Source organism: Quercus lobata, chromosome 2 (assembly GCF_001633185.2).
Source record: "Quercus lobata isolate SW786 chromosome 2, ValleyOak3.0 Primary Assembly, whole genome shotgun sequence".
Taxonomy (NCBI): Eukaryota; Viridiplantae; Streptophyta; class Magnoliopsida; order Fagales; family Fagaceae; genus Quercus; species Quercus lobata.
Window position 1 is genome coordinate 17,508,636 of NC_044905.1, and position 13,105 is coordinate 17,521,740.

The 13,105-nt window shown below is 34.8% G+C and overlaps 1 pseudogene; it reads left to right on the top strand.

Annotated features, from left to right (window-relative positions):
* The first annotated feature begins 1,691 nt into the window (after window positions 1–1,691).
* LOC115960345 lies at window positions 1,692–12,665 on the top strand (annotated as a pseudogene).
* Window positions 12,666–13,105: the final 440 nt, after the last annotated feature.

Here is a 13,105-nt window from a genome sequence, read left to right on the forward strand (position 1 = left end):
CATACAATATATAGGCAAAGGAGAGTGATTGACCATTATATACATATTACTAATATATTTGTAAAAAAAATAAAAAATAAATTGCCACAGATTGAGAAAAATGGAACAATTATTACTAAATAATAGACTAACTTTTACGGATAAAAACCTAAAACGCGGGGGTTTTATTTATTGAATTTTTTTTTTCTTTAAAGGTAAAATTGTAAAATCATGGAGAAAATTGCTTCTAAATAATAGGCAAAACTTTAGGAATAAAAATACCGGGTAAAAACGAAAAAACGTTTTTTTTTTCCTCTTCTCTTTAAAGTTATAATTATAAAATCATAGAAAAAATGGCTTCTAAATAATAGGCAAACTTTTAGGAATAAAAATACCTAATCATGGGTTTTTTCATTTTTATTTTTTTTGCTTGAAATTGTAAAAAAATTATCAAAGCAACGTTCAAGGATCACAATTTATTAACTGAAACAATAAAAGTAATGGATTTATTTTTCACCAAAACTCTATTGGATATTGTTATCCTTAAACATAGCAATTTCTCCTTAACAATATTGCACAATCCAAAATCCTGAATCTCAACCGTGAAACATAATAAGGAAAGTAAAAAAACAAATGTAAAACAAAAAGATAATTTAGGATTCTAAAATCCTAAAACATGAAATTTTTTATTTTATTTTTTATAATGGGAAACTGTGCTGGTTAGTAGGCCATTAGTAGAGATTCTGAAATCCTAAAATTTAGGATTTGTTTGTGGCTTGAATTGTAAAAAAAAACAAAAATACTACAAATTTTTAGTCTGAAGTACAGTACCTTAGGTGTTATTTCTTAGGTTATTTTCTTAAAATTCAGTCATGTAGTTACTTAAATCAACAATACTACCCTCTGAGCATGCGCTCACGTGCGTGCTCAGAGGCACTTCAATTTTTTTTGGGTAAAAGTTAATAATATGCATAAATTATAATTTGGGATTAATATATTTCCGAATCACAAAAAAAAACCTAGGGGTGTGATGAGTGTTAAGCGTTTGTGGTAAAATAATTTTTTCATCACACCCTTACGTTTTTTTTGTTGATTGGAAAATATATTAATCCCAAATTATAATTTATGCATATTATTAACTTTTACCGAAAAAAATAGAAGAGCTCATGCGCGTGCTCAGAGGCTAGTTTTAATTATATCACAGTTCATTAGTGGTGATTAATTTCATTTTGTTAAGAATGTAAAATCACTGATAGCGTGCGACATCTATAATGTAATAATTTATGAGAAAAATAAAATTTATATTCTTCTTATTGAATTTAAAAAAATTTCTAAAATAAATTATTGAAGTTTTAAAATTTATGCTGTACTTTTATTTAAGTTAGAATCTTTTTATCCCCTTTCATCTCTGCGTAGAGAATATTGTACCTCTGTATGGGCTTATGTGCAGTACCACTTCCTAGATGAGCGACTTGTCAATTGATTGGATTAGAGGATGTTTTTAATTTTGTAATCTTCATTTGTGTACGAGATCACTAACATAATTGGTGTATGTGCTAGAGTGGCTATTGCTTATTACTTTCTTGGTAACATAATTTTTATCCCATACTTATTGCATTATTATGTAATAACTAAATTATTTTGATTTTTCTTATTTCATGGAAGACCTATTGCATAAATTTGTTTTAAATTTTATTCGTTTAACTTCCCAAATGCAGGTCCTTTATGGGCTAGAATCTGCAGGTCTGTTATGGGCTGGAATATGCAGGTCCTTTAAATTTTATCAAATTTTTCCTGGTCGATGCATCTTCTGGCTCTCATGCATACGGTGCTGAAGCAAATGCATCTTCTGCATCGAATGTTGACGAGCTTCATCAAGAAATCTCAGTTCGTTCAGCAGTAGTCATAATTCCATTGATTATTGTGTGGACACACACACATATTCCTTGGAGTATTTTCTAGAAAATCCATAGAGGAGGTACAAGAGAAGAAGATGTTGCTGGAAAAGCTACAAGTCAGAATGAATGAAGCAAAAGCAAAGGCCAAGAAGCTTAAAGTGTCATTCGAGAATCTTCTCAAAAATAAACCCGAGGTTTATTATTTGAAAAAACTTAATATTTGTTTAATGGTAGTTATTTGAAAACATAAACAGAAAGAATAAAGAAAACATAAAGAACGAATAACAAAATAATATTTAAATGAAATGGTAAAATAATGGAAGTTTTGATATTTGGTGGATTGTAAATTGGTATGTTAAAATTGATAAAGCAGGAATTGAACTGAAATTGTAAATGCTGAAATATTTAGCAGTCTTCATAAGTACGCTCTAATGGTTTAGTCCTAAAATCAGCACTTGTATTAAAGGTTTAATGTTCAATTTAATCATTACCCGTGATAGTGGCTGCATGATTTGAACTCAGAATACTATGATAATTTCTCATGGATAAAACTATTAAATCTGATTATGTTGAACATTATAGCAAGTGGCGTTTATCATAAAGTTAACTCAAAGAACCTGCAATCCATAATATTGGGACACGTTTGTGTATTTGGGATAACACTCGATTACAGTCCGTATACGTTATATTTGTGTATTTATTGATATTGTCATACTGGCTTTAGAATTGTGTTGCTTTATTGGGTTTTGGTATGATTTATGTTATGAGGTTGGAGATTGTAAATATTGTTTATTCTTTTTTATTTTTGTTCTGCAGGGAGTTATGAAGGCAATAAATGTGAACAAGTCGACATCTGCTGGGTGCAAAGTGAAAATATGGATTGTAGATTGGTTTGCCCAGCTAACCAATAAGATGGGAGGTCAGTTGAAGAAAATTGATGTTGTTGGGCGCTACCTCATTGAGATTTGGAAGGCCGTTGGGATGGATATTGATGGAGGGAAGGTGGAGTTTCTGCGGTCCTCGAAGGAGATAAATTGAATCAAGCTCATGAGTACTAGCCTCTTGTGATGCATATAGCACAAAGGAATACGGTTTCAAGGATAAAAAGGTGAATTATGGTATGATGATTATTATTATTACTTTAATATGCTGGTGATGTAGTCGTTATTTTTACTTCTATTATATTTTGCTGCAGGTGTGGTCACATTATGGGTCGAAGTGATGAGGAAGAGTTCACTGCAGCACAAATTTTCTACCCATGCATGCAATGTGCTTATGTGTGGTCTTTATTTGTTTTGCTTACTGGTAATTTACAAACATGTTACCTAGTTTACAACAAGGTCAGGAGAAGATGTCGAAAAGTGATCCACTATCTTCAACTTTTATGGAAGATGACGAGGTAGGGTGCATGTATAGGGGTATCAAATTGCCATTTAGGGGGTTACATTGTGTTTTCTTTATTAGTTGCGCATAGCATAAGGATAGTGGATTATAAACTAGGTTAACCTTAGATTTAGTCTGCCTCCATGTTGTAGGCCAAAGTAAATTTGAAGATAAAGAGAGCATACTGTCCTCCAGATATTGTGGAAGGGAATCCATGCTTGGAGTATGTGAAGTACCTCATTTTACCTTGGTTTAAAAAGTTTGTAATAGAGCGCAGTGCAGAGAATGGTGGTGATAATTAAGTCATAAGGATTTTATTATGAAAGCTTTACTTATTTTATTTAGTTAATGGTACGACATCTGCCTTTTCACATGATGGTCAACCCTTACATCTTGTTCAAAGTCCGTGCTCCTTAAGTAATTTCTATAGTTGCTTGAGCTATTTTTCCAAAATCATTTTTCATTGGGAATAGTAACTCAGACTGTTTTCTTCTAATGTAAGTTTTCTCTACAATCCAAGAGCTTCGAAAGCTTTGAAGAATTGGTTGCTTACTATGAAAGTGGAAAGCTACATCGAGTTGATATTAAACCAGCCTTGGCAAAGGCTTTCAATAAAATACTAGAGGTATGTTGTTTCCATTTATCCATTTAGCTCTAATTAATGCTTCTTAGGTAGATTGATTCCCCATCACTTTGGGGAGTCATGCCACTACTTTACACATTTTGTATAAATGATGTTGGACTTCTGCAACCCATTACCATGTTGAAGCTATGATTAAATTGCTAGGACCTTAATTTGATTGGCCCACATCCTTTAGGGTATGTTTTGGAATTGACCCATCCAAACATAGGGTGAATTTTTGGACACTATGAGGCTATTGCAAAGTATGCTCAAGGGAGCCTATAAATAATCAAATTCGTTAATTCTGTGGTCTAACATCTTTGTTCTGTCTGTTTGTAGTGTGTAAGAGAACACTTCAAGCATGAAAATAATGCAAAAGATCTTTTGAAAAGGGTTAAGGTATGGTCGATTGACTTTTAAAATTAATTTCTTTTAATAATGAGTTTTGAAAATGTTAAGAGTGAGAATTAGCAGTTGCACATATAAATGGTGCCTTCAATCGAGCCTTGCACTAGTGGTCTGAATTAGTAGTTGCACTAGTGGTCAAGCCTTGTTGCAATGACAAGTGCCTTTCACCAAAAGTAGTTGTGGGTTCAACCTTAACCACTGAAAAACCCCACAAATATAACTAAGTTTTGTGCACTTAGTACTACAACATTGCAGCCAGTTGTATTCCTTCATTGAGAAACATACTCGTTTTAGGCAAGTATTAGATTCAATGTTTTGAAAAAAAATATATTATCACATACATATTCAAATTTTCAATTGCATTGGGTTTTGATTAGAATTATTGCTTTATTTGTAGACACAGATATCATTGTTATATCAAACCTCTTGAAGCATTGGAAGGTGAAGATTCCAGGAAAAGAAGGCAGACCGCTTCTTCATCATGCAGGGCTTGTTCAAGCTTTATCAGATCATTTTCTGCTTTTTCCTACTTTCAATTTCCCATTGTCTAATTGAGCTCTAACATATTATTATGGAAGAAAAATTAATGTATAATTGGAATTATTTATAATAAAAACAAAATATGAAATGTAAAAACCTTGTTAGTATACCACATAGATTCTCCAATGACACTTTAAGCTTGTTGGCCTTTGCTTCTGCTTCATTCATTCTGACTTGTAGCTTTTCCAGCAACATCTTCTTCTCTTGTACCTCCTCTATGGATTTTCTAGAAAATACTCCAAGGAATATGTGTCTGTGTCCACACAATAATCAATGGAATTATGACTACTGCTGAACAAACTGAGATTTCTTGATGAAGCTCATCAACATTCAATGCTGAAGATGCATTTGCTTTAGCACCATATGCATGAGCGCCAGAAGATGCATCGACTAGGGAAAAATTGATAAAGACATAAATAATGTAAGTTGGACTTACATTTGATATCCATCTAAAGTGTGAACCTCCTTCAAATTCAGGATCCTTTGCTGAAAAGCAAGTGGTTTTCCCATTTCATAATCTCTAACAAGAACTTGCTTCTCAACATCACCTTGGAAGGTTGATTCCCAAACTTGAAGTTGCTACTTGTCATTTTTATGTCTAAGCAATAAGCATGCAAAATATATCAGAAACTTTTGTAGTACCAAACATGATTGTTACACATAACTTGTCATGTGTTTTCTTCATAGTTTTGTTTCTATATATTTTTTGTTTAATGGTAAAACTAATTAGCTTGCATGAATATACAGATATATGCCGTCTCCATAACCATAAGGACATTGGTAAGCTAGGAGTATTTTGCATTTAAGTACTTTTTGTTTAGTTCATTTTCACTAGCTTAAGTGCTAAAGGTTTAATTCTTGCTTTTTGGTTTCAACTTTCGTATAATTCGTTAACGCAACCTTTTTGCAACTTGGTTTCGTGCTTCTAGCTTTGATATGGGAAGATAAGTTCCCACCTTTCATGCTTCTGATAATCGCAATAATGAATGATGGTATTATTTCAAAGAGCCTCTTGCAAATATTTCTTTCTTTTTTCTATTACTTAGCTGGTATTCTTGGCCTCGTTTTCTTTGTAAAGAAACTAAAGAGTTTGCAAAAAATATATAATTAATTAAATTGATAAAGATTTGAATGATAGATTTTTGTTTTATGCATTATATGGGAAATGTGATCAAATTCTGTTTGTGATTTGTATTAGGGACCATCATGGCGATTTCAAAGGACCGAGTAAAGCCATCTCCAATGCCTGACAGTTGGAAGTTGAATGAAATATTTGAGACCAACATTGTCATTGCCACCTTATCTTGCTTTGGTTACCGTCTTGAAAGGGTGGATAACTTTCTTTTCTGTGCCATTTCTTAGTGTGATTGCAAATTTTTTATAGAGAGAACAATGTATTGAGCTATGGATATTTAAGCCTTGATTGGCAGAAATTTTATGCTTTGTATAGAGAGAACTATGTACTTGACACATTTTTTATATCAAAAGCTTGTGTCTCATATTATTTGGAGTTAAGATCATTTCACTATATTGTCAAAAGCACTCATTTGGTGTTATGGAGTGGAATAATTTATTGAATGCAATGCATCTATAGGTTACAATGAGCATAAAAATTTTAAAATTTCATATTCGAAAATAGACTATATGTGAATTTAAAATGATCAGTCATATGCATGTCATTTATATAACCTAGCAATAATGCTAGCTGGAAGGCATAACAATATAGGAGCCGATGATTCCAATTAATTGAAGACTGAATGCGGCAAAAGCTACTTCCATGAGGAGGACCAATGTTAGAACATGTATCTATTATAATTTAGAGCTAATAGTATTGGTTTTAGTATTGGCATTGGGGTTTGGGTAACACAGGAGCTCAATCAATTAAAGTTACAAAGAAAAACCAAAAAAAAAAAAAAAAAAAAATCCCAGTGTCACATCTACCCCACATAAAAGGAGGCCAAGTAGTTAAAAAAAAAAATTACAAAAACATAAACAGAACTTTTTCCCTTAAAAAGTTCTAAAAAGCTTATTTGTAGAAAAGAACAAAAATTGTGAGCTTAAAAAAAATAAATAAATAAAATAAAAATTGAGATTCCCAATGGAACTTGAGTCTATAAGACTCGAGAACCAAAGAGCATCAATGCTTTGTTTACTCAGAGAGGTCCGAGAGGGTTCCTCTATTTTTTCCAGTGGAGCTCGAGTTTCATAGACTCGATTTCCACTGGGAAATTTTTTTTTTTGGTTTTGCTCTGTTTACTCCGAGAGGTCCGAGAGAGTTGCTCTATTTTCCTCTGTTTTTTCCAGTAGAACTCGAGTTTCATAGACTTGAGTTCCATGGAAATTTTTTTTTTTTTTTTTTTTTTTTTTTTTTGGTTTTGCTTTGTTTTCCTCTACTCATTCCTGGAATCATTCACTGCGGAAAATTTTTTTTTTTCCTAGTCACGCAGACAAACCAAAAACTGAAACGTGTGCATGCACCTGCTGAGAAACAGAGATAGACAAACTGCGAATGTAATCCATAAACACTCATTGAGAGGCAAAGAAGCTGAGAATGTAAATACACGTACATTACATCAAAACGCGTTCTGAGTACGCACGAAACTATAGAAACTTTTACGCTCTCTGTATAAACATGGTTTTATAATGCAAATGCAGTTACATCACAGCAAAAGGCATTCTCAATATCAACATTCTAAACATGCCCAACCACGCTTAATTTGCAGTTCTAACCATACTACTCAAATCACAATCTTCATAGAGATACATTGAATAGAGATTTACAAGTACATTCAACAAAAACCAAAAAGTTCACATAGAGCCAATACAACGTAGTCACTTTTCCTAAGATCGGCGGTCCGCACAACAAAAACATCGTCCTTGGAAGCATGCCTGAAAAACGTAGAGTAATCACGTTAGGAGAGAAGATAGTAAACATTAGGTCAACATGGAATGAACAACAAATATTTAACCGATGCATAAGTATTTGCCATCTACCTACCTAGTGTGGAACATGACCGCTTGTGGAAGCGCCACGGGACTACGGACATTTTCTGCAGTTATGCCCGGAAGCATGACACAGTCCACATGTCTGCTTGGGCTGACTCTCTATCAAATCTGCGTCCTCCCTCCGCCATCCCGGTTCTCGATCCTTATTCCTCACTCCATCCATCTCATTCCTTATTCTCGACTTCACTGGTCGACCTTTGGCCCGCAACAATGCTGGATTAGGCAACCACTTTGGCCCCATGGGATCCCTCCACAATGACTGCGACTTAGGAACCACAAATGCATGCTCATAAGTGTTAATGGCATTGTTCAAACCATAACACGGGTGAATATATGTCGTCGAATCAATATGTAAATAGTCACATACTCTAATTGCATGTGAACACAGGATCCCTATGTTTTGCCATTTCCCACAACTGCATGTTCTTTCCTGTAACCGAACTTCATAACTGTGGTTTCCCCCTCCTGCACTACACGTGTTGAGTTGGGTAACTACTTGAAATATCAGCTCTTCATTGCTAAATGGCTTGAGATAGTGTTTCTCAGATTTACGCTTATTCTCATCCCACTTGGAGAAGGCATATTCACTCCATTTCTTACCCTCTGAGAACTCAAAAAGGTATTCTTTGCGACGGTCATGGAAGTATTGAACAAGTTTGTTCCAAGTGAACTCAACCAATGCGGCAATAGGAAGGCCCCGTGCACCTTTCAGTACAACATTGAAGCACTCTGATATATTGGTTGTCATTGCCCCAAAACGTCTCCCACCATCATGTGACTGGGTCCACATATCCACAGGCTCGCCCATTAGGTATGTGTATGGAAGATAATCTTGATTCTTTTCCTTGCCATCCTTCCCCTTCAACTTCTTCTTATTTCTAATGGCCTCAATTTCCACTTGCTTAATGGTCTCCATTATGGTATAAAATTTCACTGCCTAACTAGCATATCCCGCTTTCAACGCCGTTGACTTTAGAGTCGAGTTCTGAAAATGTGTGTTGAAGTTGCTAGCAACATGTCGAAGGCAATATCTATGAAATACCAGTGGTCTTCCATCATCCCTTCTAGGCCAGTTTGCAATGGCGTTTTTGATACCGAGATGTCGGTCAGAAATTATGCAAATGCCTTCGTTAGGTATCACGCGGCCAATCGTATCTTTGAGGCATTGTAAAAACCACCTCCAACTAGACCCTGACTCAGAATCCACAATAACAAAGGCAAGAGGGAATACCTTGTTGTTAGCGTCGGTTGCCATTGCAACCAACAACTTTCCCTGATATTTACCATACAGATGAGTCTCATCAATACTGATAACTGGCTTGCAATATTTGAATCCATCAATGCTTGGACCGAAAGACCAAATCACATAATTTAAAAATACTGTGTCATCTTCACCGGTGGATGTGGTACGATAGAACACCTGGGTAGTCGGATCCTGATCAATATATGCCATTAGCAACTTTTGCAACCTTTGGTAAGACTCTTCCCAATTCCCAAACATCTTCCCAATCGCCTTTTGTTTTGCATCCCATACCTTGTAGTAAGAAGGCTTTTGTCCCTCATATTTCGACTCTATCATAGATCTGAGATACTTAATTGGGGTAGTGTGATCCTCACATAACTTCTTAAGGATTTCATCTGCAATAAATTTACAACTCATCATTCTACCATCGTTTCGTACCCCAGTTCGTATACACGTGTGAGGACCCTTGTACACGGTGACCATCCATAGTTTGTGGAACTTGGGCTTCATGACTGCGCAGACATACCACGTGCATGACTCATCCACGCATTTCGCACAAAGTTTTGTCGTGGTTGACCTGCTGATCATAAAATGTTTGTTTTCCTTGAGGGCACACTTTGTTAATACGCGTTGCACCTCCACTTTATTGGCAAAAGTCAAGCCTTTGCACAAATTCATCCCCTCTCTCTAAGTAGACACAAATGGTGCCTCAATATGTGAAGGATCAACCATATTTTCCCAAGTATTTTCGGAAAATGACAAGGCAAGTGGTGAGTACACAGGGATTGTGTTTGTAATGTTTTGGACACTAAGAACATTGTATGCATCAGGTTGACTACCGTCCAATGTCTCATCGTCATCAATGTCCCTCTCAAAGTCCCTAAAGTCCCCTTGTTCAATCCTGTCTTCAATCTCATCTCTATCGCCAAAATCTTCACCGTTAATGGCAATATTTTCATCAACATAGTCGTCGTCGTCATCATCATCATCCCCATCCTCATCCTCATCCTCATCGTCATAATCATCATCATCCTCATCCTCATCCTCATCATCATCGGCATGAACATCATCATGCTCTACATGTGTAAAATACTCATATTGAGCATCCGGAACTGTAACTTGTAAACTTGTTTGTGTTTCTTGGATTTCCTCAATACCAACTTGTGCACGTGGCTCCAACTGTATGTACAACTCAATGTTAATTACTTCAGGTATTCTCTCCAACTTGTCAAACATGATCTTCACATGTTTGTCTGCTTCTGTCGCCATATACGTGTAATTAATCCGGTGCTTCAGGATTTCATTTGGCATACGATAAGTAATGTGTATGTTTTGCATAGCAGGGTTCTCACATAACTCTTCCATAACCATCATCTTCAATTCGTCAAGGGTCTTCAACCTACGATCAATTTAGGTATAATAGGTCTTTATACCCGGCCCTTCAAATGGCAATCCCTTATTCGCATTGGCATTCTTCAACGGACCACCGTGGTATATGATTATATCAATTTCAGGCATTGTGAACCTGTTAAAGTCAAGTTACTATGTTAGTTAACAAACATTTTCAAGTTCCCTGATCTAAAAGAAACTTGAAGCAGGTCTTTAACTTTCTAATAAAAAGATGCGGCCGAGAAATTTTTATAATTTGCTTTTCATGATACATACAAACTAAACATTTTTTCCTACAATTTCGGCTGTAGTACAACTATATTTAACAATTGGACATATACAAATCCATCTGTCCTTCCTATATACAAGAGGCTAATTACAGCAGCATGGTATGAGAGGCAAACACATGTAAAGCAAAAGATAATTGCAAACGCAATTTTTTGTAACACATACAAAATTGCAAAAGATAATGGGGGACTAAATAATTGCAAAAGATATATCATATAATTTTGTAACACAAACACAGCCACATTTTTTGGTAACACATACAAACCCCCCCCCCCCCAACAAAAAAGAATCGAGACCTTTTCAGTATTTTCAACATATTTCATACTTAAGACATTAGTATCAACTGAAATCCCAGTCAACCATTTTATTAGATTCCAAGACTACCTTTAATAACCACATTAGAGTGGACCTTTTAGCCTAATGAACACACGATACACACTCATTACAAATTAAATCTACTTCAAGATTGTGACTGTTCTCAACAAAAGCCCCTTCGAAAATGAATAAGAGAACCTCTGCTATTCTATACAGACCACTTTCGTAATGATTCCATGAAAAGTCGTTACAAGATTAAAGTCCATAATATTTTTTTCACACATACACATCTATATTAACCTATACTACAAGTAGATAGCATATTTTCTAACCTTTTTTCAAAAAGAAGTAGAGAGAGCTTATTATTGAACAAAACGGAAGATACCAGAACCTTGATTACCTTAAATTTCTAACCTTGCTATTGGACCTTCTTACATGCTTGAAAGCAGGTTAAAGTTGATCTTAAGAGGAATTTCCAATACACTAAGGCTGGCATCATGTTTAACCCATTAATCAAATACAAAGAACCATCTGGTAGAAAACTACAACTAATACCCATGGACCGAAAGACACTGAGAACCATTGGAAAGTTTTCTACAATTTAATCAAACACTTTTACTCAACCATTATTTAATTCTAATCCATAAACTCATATTTTTCCGAACATTTTTAAAGCACAAAAAAAAAAAAAAAAAAAAAAAACCCTTAAAATTTACATATATATCTACTCATCTGCGAATTTTGCAAGCATGGAAATCCAATGAAAGTTATTAATTTAATAGTGCAACATTGAAAAAAGTTACACCAGGTGTAATATGAGCTTATATATCTTACATATGTTGATAAGTCAAAAGCCCAAAATCCTTACAAATAAATAAATTTTGTTACAGCTCAGAATAAATCAGATAACAAAACTCAAAACAAATAAATTAACGCAGCGTTTGGCAGCACAGGATGGGAACATGAATTGTGATAAGAAGTCAATAAAAAGATTTAAAGACACTAAGAACCATTGGAAAGTTCTCTTAGTGGCAAAACCCATACACAACTAATACCCAACTACAATAACAATCAAATCAAAAAACCCTTACCTGAAATATGAAATTGTTGAGAGGGACGAGCAGTGAGAGAGGCAATGTGGTGAGTGAGAGTGAGAGGTGTGAGAGTTAGTGAGGCTGAGTGTATGGGTGAGAGTTGAGGATGCTCTGTTTTTGGGTGAGAGGTTAGTGAGGCTGAGTGTGGACTGAATAAAATCCTGCAAAACGCGTTATTAATATTTAGTCCCAGGAGAACTCGAGTCTATAAGACTCGAGTTCTGTTCAAAATTTACTTAAAAGGATGTTTGTTTACTTAAATCTCGAGTCTTATAGACTCGGTTTTCACTACGCAAAAATCGAGTCTATAAGACTCGAGATCTGTTCAAAATTTACTAAAAAGGGACGGTTGTTTTAATTCAATCTCGAGTCTTAAAGACTCGGTTTTTACCATGTTGAAATCGAGTCTTTAAGACTCGAGATCTGCGTGGCAGTTTTTGCCACCTCAGCAGTTCAGAATAACTGCAAAGCGACTTTATAACACTCGCTTTTTAACTTGAATCTCGAGTTTTAAAAACTCGAGATGTTACTTTTCTTAATTCTTTCAAAACGTTCCTAACTTACTATTTTGAATCAATGAAGACATCTATTCTGCACAAAACCTCAAGAAAATTAGCCCTTGGTGCTATTTTTTATATTTTTCCCAGATTTTTTTTTTTTTATAATTGTAGAGATTTTTTTTAGAATAGGGGAAAAAAATCTTTACAAGAAAGGAAAATTGCATGAGAAGATTGGACAATGATAGGCTATTACATAAAACATTACTAAGTTTAAGTCCATTCCACTCCAAACATTCAAAATGATTTGAAAATATAGGAGCCATGTGTCTCGACTAAGAAAAACCATTTTAATCAATTAAAAAAAATTTGCTTGCGTGATCTTTAGTCCTTGCTGCTACTTCCAGCATTTCATGTCACGACTTTATTTTCTTCCAAAAATT